Source organism: Schistocerca nitens, chromosome 9 (genome assembly GCF_023898315.1).
Source record: "Schistocerca nitens isolate TAMUIC-IGC-003100 chromosome 9, iqSchNite1.1, whole genome shotgun sequence".
NCBI classification, from domain to species: domain Eukaryota; kingdom Metazoa; phylum Arthropoda; class Insecta; order Orthoptera; family Acrididae; genus Schistocerca; species Schistocerca nitens.
In genome coordinates this window covers 144,903,025-144,921,456 of record NC_064622.1, presented here as the reverse complement: position 1 = coordinate 144,921,456, position 18,432 = coordinate 144,903,025, and positions in this window count along the sequence as shown.

Below are 18,432 nucleotides of genomic sequence, written 5' to 3'. Positions count from 1 at the left end.
TAGCGCCCAGATCCTCTCACAGATCAGTGTGAGACAAACTGTAAAAATCGTCAAATAAATCAGGCAACCCACAGAAATTATTAATATTGCCTGAATTATTATTTCACCAAATACGAGAATGCTGGGATTAGAAGTATGAAATACGAGCACTGAATGGTGAATGAAGTGCACGTCTTTCAGTAGTTCTAAGTTCTAGGGGATTGATAACATCAGCACTTAAGTCCCATAGTGCTCAGAGCCATTTTTTATCTGAATCCGTTAAAACCCAACTGGCACATTTGTAGCACAGTCCGCTGAGAAATGTGCAGGAAGAGAGCCAATGAAGTTCTGGAAGGTACCGACAGGAATGTAGAATCATGCCAACTCCAATAATGTGGCCATCTACGCTAGGTTTCTCAGCTGAGCATCCGAGACACAAACAGACAAATGGGTTCAATTGGCTCTGAGCACTATGGGACTTAACATCTGAGGTCATCAGTCCCCTAGAACTTAGAACTACTTAAACCTAACTAACCTAAGGACATCACACACATCCACGCCCAAGGCAGGATTCGAACCTGCGACCTTAGCGCTCACGCGGTACCAGCCTGAAGCGCCTAGAACCGCTCTCACGAACAGACAGATCGAGGTGGTGCCACACATTCTCCATTGCGTTTAAATCCAGGGAGTTCGAGGGCCAGGGCCCAGATCACGTAAAAAACAGATTGACTGTCCTTACGGCGGAACAGGCAACCGTAAAAATAGTTTTCCCGTCGGTCAACAGATGTCGCAGGCGACGCTACAATGCTAAAAGACATGTCCATGTTACCGGAATTAGCAATGCTGTATCTTCGGTGACGTGAATGACGCTGATTTGTGTTCAGCTAGAGCGCTGCGCACGAAATGCATTCGTCACACAGCTGACTGTAGCTCATGATCGACTGTGGTTTTTCCCGAGTTTTCAATCGAAGAATGTAGATTAGCTCCTGTAATTCTACGAACCAAGTTTATTTCTACTTCTCACAATCATATGCGAAATGAAATAAATGAAAAGTAACACACAAATATTTCTCGTGAGTTACTGTTTAAATGCAGACTGTATTGCAGTCACATAGGTTTTACACTCGCCTTCCATGCCGTCTGTTTCCTCGTTTGTTATACAGCTCTTCTGATACGGATTATGGTGGTAAAAAAAATCTCCATGTGCAGGTTAACACTAGAAAGTTTACAAAATCTTCTCAACGTTTTTGCAATATAATCCGTTAATTTACTGACAAATATTGCATTGAGCAGTGGGTTTCGCGTCCTGATATTACCGACATAATTAATTATTTTGCATAGAGTATGTATAGGGATTAAGTGAGTTTTAACGACAGTATATTTTTCACATTGAGACTAAATAAGTTTAAGAAACAGATTTTGCTTCCTTTCTAAGTATTTCTGTAAGCGTTCTTAAGTATAACCACATTTTGCGTTTGATTACTGTTAGTTGTAAACGAATATAATTTCATGTATGCACTTAAAAACGATATCTTCGGAAAAAAAAATATTGTGAAACTTTAAATATCGTGAGTAAAAAAATTCTGTGATGGTAAACATCTTAACTTTGCGGCAAGCACATCTACTATTGTCACAAGCAGTACTGTTTTGCTCAGATTTAACACATTACTTCTTTCTAGTTAAACGTGGTAGAGTGATCAAGGAAAGGCAACGAAACTTATTTGCGCAGCCTAACGGAGAATCTTTATTTGGTACTTAAATGCAATAAGAATATACTACATATTTTTATAATTTTCAGTTTTGAGACAGTTCTACTACATTTTTAGTTCAGGATTTGTCCGTCTACTCCATCCACAGTTGATATACTCGCAGGCCCTCAGCATGACGACTCGATCCACTACCACCGGTATGTCAGAAACAGCTGTACTTTACAAACGCCAAATGGTGGAGAGCGCCAAGCGTTCGGACGATGTTGCCACATATTTCACAGAACAGAGTGCCATCTAGTGGTTGGTGCCACAAGTAAGGGTGTGACGCTGTTGCCGCCTGGTGGCCGTTCCCTGACAAGGGTTGCCTGCTAGACCAAGCGATCGGGCAATCTGTTTCTTACGTGATCTGGGGCCAGGGGAGTACAGTGCAATCACTCTGGGCTCTTAGAACCACGCACATACAGTACGAACTGTGCTAGATGTTCCACTGTCCTGCTGGCCTGCTGGTAGGTGCCATCGTGCCAAGGAAACACAAACAGCATGTACAGGTGCATGTGGTCTCCAAGGATATCTGAGTTCTTTTGCTGATCCATTGTGCCTTCCAGAATGACGATCGCACCCAGGGAATGCCGAGAAAACATTTCTCAGACCATAACGCTCCCTCCTCTGGCCTGGATCCTTCCGACGATTGTTGCTGGGTGTTTACTGTCACACGTTTCACACCGTATACGTCAACGGCCATCTGTCCGATGGAGCATGAAACGTTATTCATCTGAAAAGGCCACCTGTAACGACTCAGTGGACGTCCGGTTGTGCCATTGGCGTGCAGATTTCAGCCATCATCGCCGATCAACAGCAATCAGCATGAATGCACGAACCAGGCGTCCTTTCTGGACGTCAGATAAATGGCTCCGTTTCTAGATTATGACAATGACTCCACTGTTATCCATCCTTGTCCCCCAACGCACTTTATAAATTTTCCACTCCTAGTGCTGCCGCCTGCCGTTTGTTTGTGAATTGTTATTGCGTGATGGCGTCCAACACAGGGGCTGGCCACATTAATGTGGGCCATATACGTGTCCTGGTACAAATCTGACACCTTGTTCAATTTAACATTTCTAATGCCTAAAATGTCTTCTAAGTACATATTGAATATAGTAGGTGAAAGGCTGTACCCTTCTCAATCTCTGCTCGTTTCGTCTTCGCTTTCCCTGTATTTATCACAATTTCTGTGTGCTGATACAAATGCTTTATTACTTGTATTAAATGTCTCGGATACACTTGGTTTATCTTTATGTTCCAAAGCTTGCTTCTGGCCACTCTATCGAAACCCTTTCCACAACCTATGAATGCTATGAGAGCCCCCAGCGCATATTCTCGTCGTTTTTCAATTAAGTGGCGTACGATAGTAACATTGTCATTACATTGTCATTACAATATTGTCAATCTCGAAAGCCATTTCGTTCCTCCATTAGTAGGGCGTCAGCTACACTACTGGCCATTAAAACTGCTACACCACGAAGATGACGTGCTACAGACGCGGAATTTAATCGACAGGAAGAAGATGTTGTGATATGCGAATGATTAGCTTTTCAGAGCATTCACACAAGGTTGGCGCCGGTGGCGACACCTACAACGTGCTGACATGAGGAAAGTTTCCAACCGATTTCTCATACACAAACAGCAGTTGACCGGTTTTGCCTGGTGAAACGTTGTTGTGATGCCTCGTGTAAGGAGGAGAAATGCACTTTAATAAAGCTCAGATTGCAGCCTATCGCGATTGAGGTTTATCGTATCGCGACGGATCTGGGGATGTTGTTGGTCATGGGAGTACGTCATCATTACACAGAGAGCTTATAAAGACACGTGGCACATGTGGACGAACATTGTACCGCTGAAAAATGACACCACAATACCTTCGCATTAGAGGTAACACATGAGGACATACCATTATGCCCTCTGTGTGGGGTCCTGCCCACTCGTCTCGTACAGGGTGCCTAAAGGATGCTGCGTTCTAAGAATGCTATACAACAATTCAAGCAAATCGCATTAATAGTTTTATTTCAACAAAGCAAATGTAAATGTCGTGTGACTAGGGCCTCCCATCTGGTAGACGGTTCGCCAAATGCAAGTCTTTCGATTTGACGCCACCTCGGTGACCTGCACGTCGATTGGGATGAAATGATGATTAGGACAACACAACACCCAGTCCCTGAGGGGAGAAAATCTCCGACCCAGCTGGGAATCGAACCCGGGCCCTTGGGATTGACATTCTGTCACGCTGACCACTCAGCTACCGGGGGGGGGGGGGGGGACTCAATAAAGTAGATTTAACGATACTTAAAATTGAATTTACTACGGTGCCACAAACAATTGGGGATATGCAAACAATTAAAGTCCTTTGCTGTATACAAGATCCATGTAAGCAATTGATATGGATAACTGCTGCCGCAGTGCTCTCCTCATATGGTGCTGGTCTACGAGCCCCGGTATGGTACTGTGCTAATATTGTGCTGGTCTGCGAGTCCCAGTCTGGTACCGTGATAATACTATGCGGCTGAGGCTGCCAGGAGCAGCACTTATATTCTCTTCTTTTAGAGGCATCACCTGTCATGCTGCTGTTTGAATCAATGCACCATTGGCTGACGTCGTCTCACCACCTTCTCTCCTCTAGTGTTCTTCATCTTTGTTCCGGCGCTTGTGGTTACGCCAGAACACTCAGAGTTCCCTTAGTCACTACCATCCATGACCTGAAGGCATACTCAGAGGCTCTCCACACTATGACGCCAGCAATAACCGTGCTGTGCCTCTACAAAGCATTGGAAGGATGGAACCTCCAGTCGCCGCCACACTTTCCGACGATGGTCATCTAGAGTAATGCACAACCGCGATCACTGAAAACAATGCAACACCGTTCATTTTTGTGCATTCATCTCTGTCAGAGCACCTCTCTGAACACAGGTATTTGTGTTGCATTGATGACAGCCATCTCAAGGAGTGGTAGTCTGAAGAATGGTGCCGGATAACACAGAACGTTGCTTGGAGTCCATTACTTCTTCTCAGATGGCAGGTTCAGATGTGAAGGAGTTATGATGTGCTTGGTGTACAATAGACAATGCACCCTGTGGTGGTCAGACGAGGTTGACCAGAACCGTGGTGACGAGTTTGCATGCCCTCACGCTCCCATCTAGTCCCACATTGGGCCACTGTCACATCTGAATGCATCACAGGCCTTAATATTGCATGACTGGATTAGTTGGTCGAATAGAGACGCACAATGAGGCCCTTTTCAATCACTGTCAGGTGCTAATAATGCCGTCTCATACTAGTACACGGCATCTCCGTGTCCTTTAGACTGACCACTCAACATCTGAGGCTGTTGACACCCCTTATGTACCCTACCAGACGTAGAAATAACACTAAACACGAACAACACTAAAGCACCCTGGTGGCAGTTCTTCCAGTCATGGAAGAACTCTTATCATTTGCACACTCGCTCATGGTGTGTACATGTACACAGTTACATTGCCAGGTTTTTGCTTTTTTTGTCAGGTCGTATATTTTGTAGTGGGAACTTCTGCCACCAAATGTAACAGCAACACCAAATGCAGCGGGAAGAGGTAGATGGCACCGTATTAAGACTCCTCCTAGCTTTCCAAGTGATTTATTGATTTTAACTACAGTGCTCCCATTCCTCTTGATCTGCATCACTGGGTCCCACAATGCTGAGGACACCACTTTGCTGTCTGCGAAATGGCTTGGTGCGGAGTGGCTGCCTCAGTGCCCGTGCATGGACTGCTGTGTGTTGGCCTTGTACAGCAATGGAGTTGCGTCATCGTCAGGATGCTAGCAGTTGATTCAGCGGTCTGTGGCCCTGCTGACTCAGCGCCGCTCGGTGTGAGCTGCAGGCAGCCAGCTGCGTGCTTCTCACCGGTGTGGCTAAGATCGTAGTGACAACAAGCACCTGCGATCCAGAGTCCGAATCTGTAGCCCTCGCCTCAGGATGTCTCCAGCATGTGTTGGAAGCCAGGACGACTGCCCGCGGTAGCGAGCCATGGAGTGGCCCACCGCTGGCTGGCGCTGGACCCCGCATTGGCCTCAGAGGGTCGAACCAGCGACCTGCTATGGACTGGGACGCTGGTGACCCATCTGCTGCTATGTGTAGCTGGTGGTGTAACATGCCCCGCTGACCAGAAGAGCTGCCACACTTGAATGAATCTTGTTAGAAACCCACACCTATTTATACGCAGCTGTGCACCTCTGTTGTGCTATACACGCCGCTTCGCGTCACATACTCATAACACGCTAGGTTGGCCAGTGATTTGGCCTGTGATTTGCGACATGCGAAACTGCTATGTATATTCAGCAATTTGACGGCCTTGTGGCGTCTATCCTACTTCAAAACTGTTGGTATGCATAACTTACAGCAATCCGGCCCCCACCTGGCTGTAACTTGTGCTCAGAATATTGCACTAAACTAACTTTCCCTACCCTAAACGGTGGTGCCACTACAATTTATTGATACTAACAATTTTTTTCTGTGAAAAATTGTTAATTACTGACTGACAGTGTGCAAGCCAGTCCCAGGAAGAAGACGTCAGCAAGAATGCTGAAGCGTTGGATCGGAAAATTCTGAAAGAATGATGCACTATCAATTCCTAAGAACCTTTACCATCATCTATAACGGCTGCAGAACCCTACATTCTAGCACTGACATTAGTTGCATTCAATAGCTCTTTATTAACCTTAGTTGTTGCGATAATTGAGAGCATTATTAGAAGATATTTTTTTCGGAAGAGGGTCCCCTTTGATAACTATTGGCCAACAATCTACATACGAGGCGCGACAATAAAGTAATGAGACTGATGTGAAAAAAAAAGTTGCTTACCGTTTTAGTCAAGTTTAGTGTTGTCTCCTTCAAAGTAGTTCCCATCTGATTGCACACACGTTTTCCAGCGCTTCTGCCATTGATTGTAACACTTCTGGAACTCATCTTCTGTAATATCCTCCAAGACCCTCATCACAGCTTTTTGGACATCGTGTGTTGTTTCAAAATGGTGTCCCTTGACCGCCGTTTTGACTCTTGGAAATAGAAAAAATTGGCATGGAGCGATATCTGGTGAATAAGGTGGCTGTGGTAGTACTAAAATTTGTTTCGAGGTTAAAAATTGCTGTACTGACAGAGAAGTATGGGGTGGCGCATTTTCGTGATGCAGAATCCAGTTATTATTAAACGAACCGTTTCTCGATTGACGCTCAGTTCTTCTGCAATCACTTTCACGGATAATCTTCCATCAGATCGTACGATTTCACGCACCCTGGCCAAGTTGACATCCGTCCGTGAGGTTGATAGTCGTCCACTGCGGTCTTCAACATTCGTTCTGCCTTCACTAAACATTTTATGCCAACGAAAAACTTGATCTCTTGACATAACCTCCTCTCCAAAAGCCTTCTGAAGCTTACCGTAAGTTGTCGTCGCGTTTTCACCCAATTTAACGCAAAAAGAAATGGCATACCGTTGCGCAATATTATGCAGTTCCATTTCTTTGACGAGAAACACAAACACGTGTTACAACACAACTCACAACTGAGCAGTTGCATCGATGTGCCACATGGACTAGAAGCAGCTTATAGACCAAGGTGAAAGGTATCGTGCCTACTCAAGCCTGCAGGGTTGCCACATCTTGCAAAGAAAATCAGTCTCATTACTTTATTGTCGTTCCTCGCATGATGTTACTTGACACTGTGACGGTCAGCACACAAACTCATGCTTGCCACAGAAGGGATGGTCTCACACTGCGGCGAGTTCAAAAATGGTTCAAATGGCTCTGAGCACTATGGGACTCAACTGCTGAGGTCATTAGTCCCCTAGAACTTAGAACTAGTTAAACCTAACTAACCTAAGGACATCACACACATCCATGCCCTAGGCAGGATTCGAACCTGCGACCGTAGCGGTCTTGCGGTTCCAGACTGCAGCGCCTTTAACCGCACGGCCACTTCGGCCGGCCTGCGGCGAGTATTGTAATTTATAGAGAGAGCTGATACAGGTGAAAGTACAAATTACGATAATAGAAGCAAAAACATTCCAGCAAATAACGACCCACAAACGAGCTTTTGCGAGATAATTGGGAATATGTGGTTACCTGCCACCACTTATCAGTGTGACATACTGTCCTACTCAGTACAAGTCTACTGAAACAACTTTTTGATTATGTTCGCACTAAATGGTATCAAATTTCGCAGGGCCTTCTTTAACAAGAAATACAATTCAACGAGGGCCAAGAAATCGTTTTCCAGCCAATTTCGGTTGAAAAAATGCGGAATTTGCTGTGGGGCATCGTGGAATATTCCTGCTTCAGCAACTACAGTTTCACGTTCCGATAGTTTGCGGCGCTATATGTAACCTTCGAAACGGCATCTGTAATGAAGGTGCTTTCCAACCAGAGAGCTTTCATTCAGTCTTTTTCGGCGGAAAACCAGAGCATCGCATATATTCATACACGCTTCCAGAGCGTCTACAGAGACCTGGCAGTGAAGAAGTCGTTGGCCGAGGCATCTGTCATCGGCACAACAAGGTTGTACGAGCCTGTCCGATCTCCCGTGTAACGGCAGGTCATACACAGAAGTGACTCCTGCAATGTTGAAACATGCGGACATTCTATCCGAGGTGATCACAATCAAACAACTCACTGCTCAACTTAACGTTTCGACACCGCTCCTCACAAGCGTCTTCTAACCAAACTGCATGCCTACGGAGTATCGCCTCAGTTGTGCAACTGGATTCGCGATTTCCTGTCAGAAAGGTCACAGTTGGTAGTAACAAAGTTGGGAAACTACTGCGAAAGCAAAGAGAGATTCACTGCAAATTTAAACGCAGCCAAAACCTCTCAGACAAACAGAAGCTAAACGATGTCAAAGTTACCGTAAGGAGGGTTGTGGGTGAAGCGTTCAGTGAATTCGAAAGTAAAATTCTGTGAAACGACTTGACAGAAAATCCTAGGAAGTTCTGGTCTTATGTTAAATCAGTAAGTGCATCGAAACAGCTTATCCAGACACTCTGGGATGATAGTGGCATTGAAACAGAGGATGACACGCGTAAAACTGAAATACTAAACACCTTTTTCCAAAGCTGTTTCACAGAGGAAGACCGCACTGCAGTTCCTTCTCTAAATCCTCGCAAGAACGGAAAAATGGCCGACATCGAAATAAGTGGCCAAGGACTAGAAAAGCAACTGAAATCACTCAACAGAGGAAAGTCCACTGGACCTGACGGGATACCAATTCGATTCTACACAGAGTACGCGAAAGAACTTGCCCCCTTCTAACAGCCGTGTACCGCAAGTCTCTAGAGGAACGGAAGGTTCCAAATGATTGGAAAAGAGCACAAGTAGTTCCAGTTTTCAAGAAGGGACGTCGAGCAGATGCGCAAAACTATAGTCCTATATCTCTGACATCGATCGGTCGCAGAATTTTAGAACATTTTTTTGCTCGCATATCATGTCATTTCTGGAAACCCAGAATCTACTCTGTAGGAATCAACATGGATTCCGGAAACAGCGATCGTGTGAGACCCAACTCGCTTTATTTGTTCATGAGACCCAGAAAATATTATATACGGGCTCCCAGTTGGATGCCATTTTCCTTGACTTCCGGAAGGCGTTCGATACAGTTCCGCACTGTCGCGTGATAAACAGAGTAAAAGCCTACGGAATATCAGACCAGCTGTGTAGCTGGATTGAAGAGTTTTTAGCAAACAGAGCACTGCATGTTGTTCTCAATGGAGAGACGTCTACAGACGTTAAAGTAACCTCTGTCGTGCCATAGGGGAGTGTTATGGTATCATTGCTTTTCACAATATATATAAATGACCTAGTAGATAGTGTCGGAAGTTCCATGCGGCTTTTCCCGGATGATGCTGTAGTATATAGAGAAGTTGCAGCATTAGAAAATTGCAGCGAAATGCAGGAAGATCTGCAGCAGATAGGCACTTGGTGCAGGGAGTGGCAACTGATCCTTAACATAGACAAATGTAATGTATTGCGAATCCATAGAAAGAAGGATCCTTTATCGTATAATTATATGATAGTGGAACAAACACTGGTACCAGTTACTTCTGTAAAATATCTGGGAGTATACGTGCGGAACGATTTGAAGTGGAATGATCATATAAAATTAATTGTTGGTAAGGCGGGTGCCAGGTTGAGATTCATTGGGAGAGTCCTTAGAAAATGTAGTCAATCAACAAAGGAGGTTGCTTACAAAACACTCGTTGACCTATACTTGAGTATTGCTCATCAGTGTGGGATCCGTACCAGGTCGGGTTGACAGAGGAGATAGAGAAGATCCAAAGAAGAGCGGCGCGTTTCGTCATAGGGTTATTTGGTAAGAGTGATAACGTTACGGAGATGTTTAGCAAACTCAAGTGGCAGACTCTGCAAGAGAGGCGCTCTGCATCGCGGTGTAGCTTGCTGTCCAGGTTTCGAGAGGGTGCGTTTCTGGATGAGGTATCGAATATATTGCTTCCCCCTGCTTATACCTCCCGAGGAGATCACGAATGTAAAATTAGAGAGATTCGAGTGCGCACGGAGGCTTTCCGGCAGTCGTTTTTCCCGCGAACCATACGTGACTGGAACAGAAAAGAGAGGTAATGACAGTGGCACTTAAAGTGCCCTCCGCCACACGCCGTTGGGTGGCTTGCGGAGTATAAATGTAGATGTAGATGTCGAATAGACAGAAAGTCATAGAGTAAAACAGACGTAATATTCGGCGTTCCCCAAGGAAGTGTTATAGGCACTCTATTGTTCCTGATCTATATTAACGACATAGGAGAGAATCTGAGCAGCCGTCTTAGATTGTTTGCATATGATGCTGTCATTTACCGTCTTGTAAAGTCATCAGATAATCAAAACGACTTGGAAAATGATTTAGACAAAATATCTGACTGGTGCGAAAAGTGGCAATTGACCCTGAATAAAGAAAAGTGCGAAGCTATTCACACGAGTACTAAAAGAAATCAGCTAAATTTCGATTACGTGATAAGTCACACAAATCTAAGGGCTGTATATTCAACTAAATACTTAGGGATTACAATTACAAATAACCTAAATTGGATCGATCACATAGATAATATTCTGGGCAGAGCAAACCAAAGACTGCGGTTCATTGGCAGAACACTTAGAAGGTGCAACAGGTCTACTAATGAGACTGCTTACACCACGCTTGTCCGCCCTATTCTGGAGTATTGCTGTGCGGTGTGGGATCCGCATCAGGTGGGACTGACGGATGACATCGAAAAAGTAAAAAGAAGGGCAGCTCGTTTTGTATTATCGCGAAATAGGGGAGAGAGACAGTGTCACAGACATGATACGTGAACTGGAGTGGCAATCATTAAAACAAAGGCGTTTTTCGTTGTGACGGGATCTTCTCATGAAATTTCAATCACCAGTTTTCTCCTACGATTGCGAAAACATTCTGTTGGCACCCACCTACATAGGGAGAAATGATCATCGCGATAAAATAAGTGAAATCAGGGCTCGCACAGAAAAATTTAAGTGCTCGTTTTTCCCGGGTGCCGTTCGATAGTGGAATGGTAGAGAGATAGCTTGTAGGTGGTACATTGAACCCTCTGCCAGGCACTTTATTGTGAATAGTGGAGTAATCACGTAGATGTAGATGTAGATGTGAACGTCCCTGTTGGTAGTGCTAATACGTTCATCCATCAGTTGGGGTACTCAAAGACAGAAAACCATAAAGACAACGACGAACCATTTCTTTATTCCGGAGAAATTTGAGAGCCTTATTTTTCGTTAGGTGGTTGTCTTCGAATGACGTTAGTCTTATTGTAGCATTTTTAGTTTGTGCCTGACAACAACCTGTAATTCACGGGAGTGTCTTGTTAGTTTCATTTTCTTAGGCGAATGAAATATTTAGCGTGTTTCTTATGTTTGCTTGTGGTCGTAATAGTCTACCTTGTAGTCACCACCTTGCGGCATTTAAGATGTCTGTTATTAAATGTTATCTGTGATTGTCTTAGTAACAGATATAAACTAAGCTGTTTCTTGCAAATACGGTGCCACATTGTCAAAGCGGACGGGTGGAATCAGACCGTATGCTAATCCCAGAATCATATTTAGAAAACTGTGTATCAGAACACATATGTATCAAAAAACGTGATCAGGATGTAGAAAATGTTATTGTGTGGAAGGAAAGTTACAGTGCGTTCGACTATGGCAAAGCATGTTTCAATGTATAAAATTGGCGTCATTAAATACACTAATAAGCCAAAACATTATGACCGCCTGGTTAATAGCTTGTGTTTTTGAATATCTGCGTATTATTTACACACAGTTCCTGCGTTTTCGTCAGGGTGTACAGTAGATTTCCGTAGCGCGAGTTGTTCGCGTTAGTCAGTCAGGCAGTAGAAGCCGACCGAGACAGATGCAGCAACAGGGAAGTAACCGCTTTTGTGCCATTTACGAGTTCCTAACCAGGAGCAAATTTTATTATACCATTTGTGTGCTTCAATAGTTTAGTTTCTTGGGTTTCTGCGTGTAAATTTGATACCTAATAGCCACAGTTCTCGCGTTTTCGTTTGCGTCGGAAAGTAAACCGATTTTGTGTCATATTACAAGTTCCTAATCAGGTGCAAATTATCTAGTTTCACCTGAGTGCTTCGGTAGTTAGATTTTTGAATATCTGCGTATTATTAGACACAGTTCTTGCGTTTCCGTCAGGGTCTACAGTAGAACTGCGCAACAAGTGCCGATAGTCAGTTTATCTGCATAGTTAAGTTATCCACGGTCTTTAGTATGGACAGGGACTGCGATTGTTGTGTACGGATGCGAGCCGAGTTGGTGACACTTCACTCTCAGCTTCAGGCTGTGATGGCACCAGTTACACAGCCTAAAGTTACAGTGGATGGGCACAACTGTTGTGGGCCGGCCGTGGAATCCAACAGACGTTCAGCACGTCAGAGTCCTCCGATCGGTCCTCACCAGTGGCCAACCCAGTTACTGCTCGCACTGAGGCTGACCCCTAACCTGTGGCCGAGCGGGAGGTCGACCCGGGGCGAAGCAGGCGACGAAAGACTTCCCAGGTGGCCGCAGATTAGGCCTGCCCGATTTGTCTGACAAACTGGTTCCAGGTGCTGTCAGTGGCTGACACTGTCGCTGGGCCAGATGCTGTCACCTGTCCTGTTTCAAAGGAAACCACTCAGTCTGCAAGATCCGGGCAATCACAGAGGGTGGGATTATTGGTAGTTGGCAGCTCCAACGTTAGGCGCATTATGGGGCCCCTTAGGGACAAGGCTGCCAAGAAGGGAAAGAAAACAAAATGGTTCAAATGGTTCTGAGCACTATGCGACTTAACTTCTGAGGTCATCAGTCGCCTAGAACTGAGAACTAATTAAACCTAACTAACCTAAGGACATCACACACATCCATGCCCGAGGCAGGATTCGAACCTGCGACCGTAGCGGTCTCTCGGCTCCAGACTGCAGCGCCCAGAACCGCACGGCCACTCCGGCCGGCGAAAGAAAACAGTGTGCATAATGGGTGGTGTCATTCCAGATGTGGAACGGGTCCTTCAGTCTGCCATGAAGAGCACAGGGTGCAGCCAGCTGCAGGTGGTGGCTCACGTCGGTACCAATGATGTGTGTCACTTTGGATCAGAAGAGATTCTCTCTGGTTTCGAGGGGCTAACAGAAGTGGTAAAGGCTGCCAGTCCTGCTTGCAAGATGAAAGCAGAGCTCACCATTTGTAGCATAGTCGACAGGACCGATTGCGGACTTCTGCTAAGAGTCGAGTGGAGGATCTGAATCAAAGGCTCAGACGGTTCTGCGACCGTGTCAGCTGCAGATTCTTCGACTTGCGCCAAAGGGTGGTTGGGTTTTGGGTTCCACTTAATAGGTCAGGTGTCCACTATACACAGGAGGTGGATACACGGGTAGCGGGGGCTGTGTGGCGTGGACTGCGCGGTTTTTTAGGTTAGAGGGGCTCGGGAAAACACAAGAAGGGCTTCAGTCACAAAGGGTGCAAGCTGAACACAGGAAGAACGTAGATACAGGAACCATTGGTATAAATTGTCGTAACTGTGATGGGAAAGTACCAGAGCTCCAAGCGCCAATAGAAAGCACACATGCTCAAATCGTTATAGGCACTGAAAGCTGGCTAAAGCCGGATATAAGCTCAGCCGAAATTATTGCGAAGAACCAAACGGTGTTCTGAAAGGATAGGCTAAACACGGTTGACGGTGGCGTATTTGCTGCTGTAAGAGGTAGTTTAGCTTGTCGCGAAATTGAAGTAGATACTTCCTGTTAGTATGGGCAGAGGTCATTGGTGGCAACCGGAATAAAATAATAATAGGATCCTTTTACCGACCTCCCAATTCAAATGATACAGTTGCTGAAAGGTTCAAAGAAAACCTGAGTTTGATTTCAAACACGCACCATACTCATACTAGAATAGTTGGTGGTGACTTTAATTTACCCTCGACACGTTGGCGAAAATATATGTTTAATTTCGGAGGTACGCATAAAATATCGTCCGAAACTGTGCTAAACGCTTTCTCTGCAAATTATTTTGAGCAGTTAGTCCATGAGCCCACGCGAATAGTAAATGGTTGTGAAAACACACTTGACCTCTCAGCAACAAATAATCCTAAGTTAATAACGAGCATCAAAACCGATACACGGACTAGTGAACAGAGGGTTGTCGTAGCGAGATTGAATATTGCAATCCCCAAAACCTCCAAAAATAGCGAAAAATTACCTATTAAAAAAAGCAAATAAAAAGTCAGTTGACGCCTTCCTGAGAGACAATCTAATCATTCCGAAATAATAATATAAGTGTAGACCAGATGTGACTTGAATTCAAAGAAATAGTATCGGCAGTAATGGAGAGATTTATACAAAATAAATTAACAGAAGACGGAGCTGATCCTCCTTGGTACACAAAACGGGTTAGAACACTGTTGCAGAAACAACGAAACAAACATGCCAAATTTAAACAGACGCAAAATCCCCAAGATTGGCGATCTTTTACAGAAGCTCGAAATTTAGCGCGGACTTCAATGCGAGATGCTGATAACAGTTTCCACAACGAAACTTTGTCTCGAAACCTGGAAGAAAATCCAAAGAGATTCTGGTCGTATGTGAAGAAGGATGTTAGCGGCAAGAAACAATCAATGCCTTCTCTGCGCGATAGCAATGGAGATACTATCGAAGACAGTGCTGCCAAAGCAGAGTTACTAAACACAGCATTCTGAAATGCCTTCACAAAAGAAGACGAAGTAAATATTCCAGATTTCGAGTCGGGAACAGCTGCCAACATGAGTAACGTAGAAGTAAATATCCTCGGAGTAGTGAAACAACTTAAATCACTTAATAAAAGCAAGTCTTCTGGTCCAGACTGTAAACCAATTAGATTCCTTTCAGAGTATGCTGATGCATTAGCTCCATATTTAACAATCATATACAACCGTTCGCACGACGAAAGATCCGTACCCAAAGACTGGAAACTTTCACAGGTCACACGAATATTCAAGAAAGGTAGTAGGAGTAATCCACTAAATTACAGGCCCATATCTCTAACGTCGATATGCAGCAGCATTTTGGAACATATATTGTGTTCAAAAATTATGAATTACCTCAAAGATAACTGTCTATTGTCAGACAGTCAACATGGGTTTAGAAAACATCGTTCTTGTGAAACACTACTAGATCATTATTCACATGAAGTGTTGAGTGCTATTGACACGGGATTTCAGATCGATTCCGTATTTTTGGATTTCCGGAAGGCTTTCGACACTGTACCACACAAGCAGCTTGAAGTGAAATTGTGTGCTTATGGAATATCGTCTCAGTTATGTGATTGGATTTGTGATTTCCTGTCAGAGAGGTCAGTTATGTGACTGGATTTGTGATTTCCTGTCAGAGAGGTCAGTTATGTGACTGGATTTGTGATTTCCTGTCAGAGAGGTCACAGTTCGTAGTAACTGATGGAAAGTCATCGAGTAAAACAGAAGTGATTTATGGCGTTCCCCAAGGTAGTGTTATAGGTCCTTTGCTGTTCCTTGTCTATTTAAACGATTTGGAAGACAATCTGTGCAGCCGTCTTAGACTGTTTGCAAATGACGCTGTCGCTTATCGACAAATAAAGTGATTAGAAGATCAAACCAAATTGCAAAAAGATTTAGAAAAGATATCTGAATGGTACGAAAATTGGCAGTTGACCCTGAATAACGAAAAGTGTTACATCATCCACATGAGTGCTGAAAGGAATTCGTTAAACTTCGGTTACACGATAAATCAGTCTAATCTAAAAAGCCGTAAATTCAACTAAATACCTAGGTATCACAATTACGAACAACTTAAATTGGAAGAAACACATAGAAAATGTTGTGGGGAAGGCTAACCAAAGACTGCGTTTTATTGGAAGGACTCATAGAAAATGTAACAGATCTACTAAGCAGACTGCCTACACTACGCTTGTCCGTCCTCTACGCTGCGCGGTGTGGGATCCTTACCAGATAGGACTGACGAAGTAAATCGAAAAAGTTCAAAGAAGGGCAGCACTTTTTGTATTATCGCGAAATATGGGAGAGAGCGTCACAGAAATGATAAAGGATTTGGGATGGACATCATTTAGAGGAAGGCGTTATCGTTGCGACGGAATCTTCTCACGAAATTCCTATCACCAAGTTTCTCCTCCGAATGCGAAAATATATTGTTGACACCGACCTACATAGGGAGGAACGAGGGAAATCGTACGGAAAGATATAGGTGTTCGTTTTTCTCCGCGCGCTACACGAGGTTGGAATAATAGAGAATTGTGAAGGTGGTTCGATGAACCCTCTGCCAGGCACTTCATCTACATCTACATACATACTCCGTAATCCACGATACGGAGCGTGGCGGAGGGTACCTCGTACCACAACTAGCGTCTTCTCTCCCTGTTCCACTCTCAAACAGAACGAGGGAAAAATGACTGCCTATATGCCTCTGTACGAGCCCTAATCTCTCTTATCTTTGTGGTCTTTCCGCGAAATATAAGTTGGCGTCAGTAAAATTGTACTGCAGTCAGCCTCAAATGCTGGTTCTCTAAATTTCCTCAGTAGCGATTCACGAAAAGAACGCCTCCTTTCCTCTAGAGACTCCCACCCGAATTCCTGAAGCATTTCCGTAACACTCGCGTGATGATCAAACCTACCAGTAACAAATCTACCAGTCCGCCTCTGAATTGATTCTATGTCCTCCCTCAATCCGACCTGATAGGAATCCCAAACGCTCGAGCAGTACTCAAGAATAGGTGGTATTAGTGTTTTATAAGCGGTCTCCTTTACAGATGAACCACATCTTCCCAAAATTCTACCAATGAACCGAAGACGACTATCCGCCTTCCCCACAACTGCCATTACATGCTTGTCCCACTTCATATCGCTCTGAAATGTTACTCCCAAATATTTAATCGACGTGACTGTGTCAAGCGCTACACTATTAATGGAGTATTCAAAAATTACAGGATTCTTTTTCCTATTCATCTGCATTAATTTACATTTATCTATATTTAGAGTTAGCTGCCATTCTTTACACCAATCACAAATCCTGTCCAAGTCATCTTGTATCCTCCTACAGTCACTCAACGACGACACCTTCCCGTACACCACAGCATCATCAGCAAACAGCCGCAAATTGCTATCCACCCTATCCAAAAGATCATTTATGTATATAGAAAACAACAGCAGACCTACCACACTTCCTTGGGGCACTCCAGGTGATATCCTCACCTCCAATGAAGACTCACCATCGAGGACAACCCACTTAAATGCCCGTAAAGTCACGCACTTAAATGTGATTTGCAGAGTATCCATGTAGATGTAGGTGTAGATGTCCGTCTTTGGAATGAGATGCATTACTGATTCTGCGTGTCACGCATCCTACAGTTTGATGGTAGGTTCGTGGAGTTATGTGGCATTAGATGTTTACGCACAGATCAAGTAATTCACGAAAATTACTGACCGCTGATTTTATGTGCGTGGTTAATGCGCCCAATAGCGACCCAGATGGGTTGCATAGAATTTACATCAGGTGAATTTCGTCGCCGAGACATCACCGTCGGTTCACTGTAACGCCTCTCAAATCACTGCAGTTCGCTTCTGTCTCCAAGACACGGACAATTATACTACTGAAAGCTAACATCGTTGTAGGAGAAGACATGAAGTATGAAAGGATGCAGGTGGTTCGCAGCTGTCAGCGTGTCTTCGATTACTACCACAGGCCCCATGCAAGCGCAAGAGGATGTCTCCCATAACATAATACTTCTCCCACCAGCCTGCGTCCGTGGCGCGCCCCCGTTCACCTCGATGACGGTGTTTGTGGAGACAACCATCGGCTTAATGTAAGTACTGGAACAGGGCCGGTACCATTCCAAAATACCGTTATCCATGATGGAGGCCATGACGTCACGTATACGCGCTAGACATGAAATGTTGTCATTATGAAATGTTTTCATAACACCGTCACCATTCCAAAGCATCGTTAGTCGACAAGGTCGCACGCAGTGTATCCGGCACGTGTTGACTCTCTAGTCTTTATTACCGTAGCGGGTTGTGACATAGAGAGAGAGAGTTAGCGCCATCTCTCTCTATGTCACAACCCCGCGCTTACATACACGCGCTAGGCAGGACCTATACAAATCAGTGCCCGGCCCACCTCACTCTCACACTGCTCGTATACTTCGTTCGT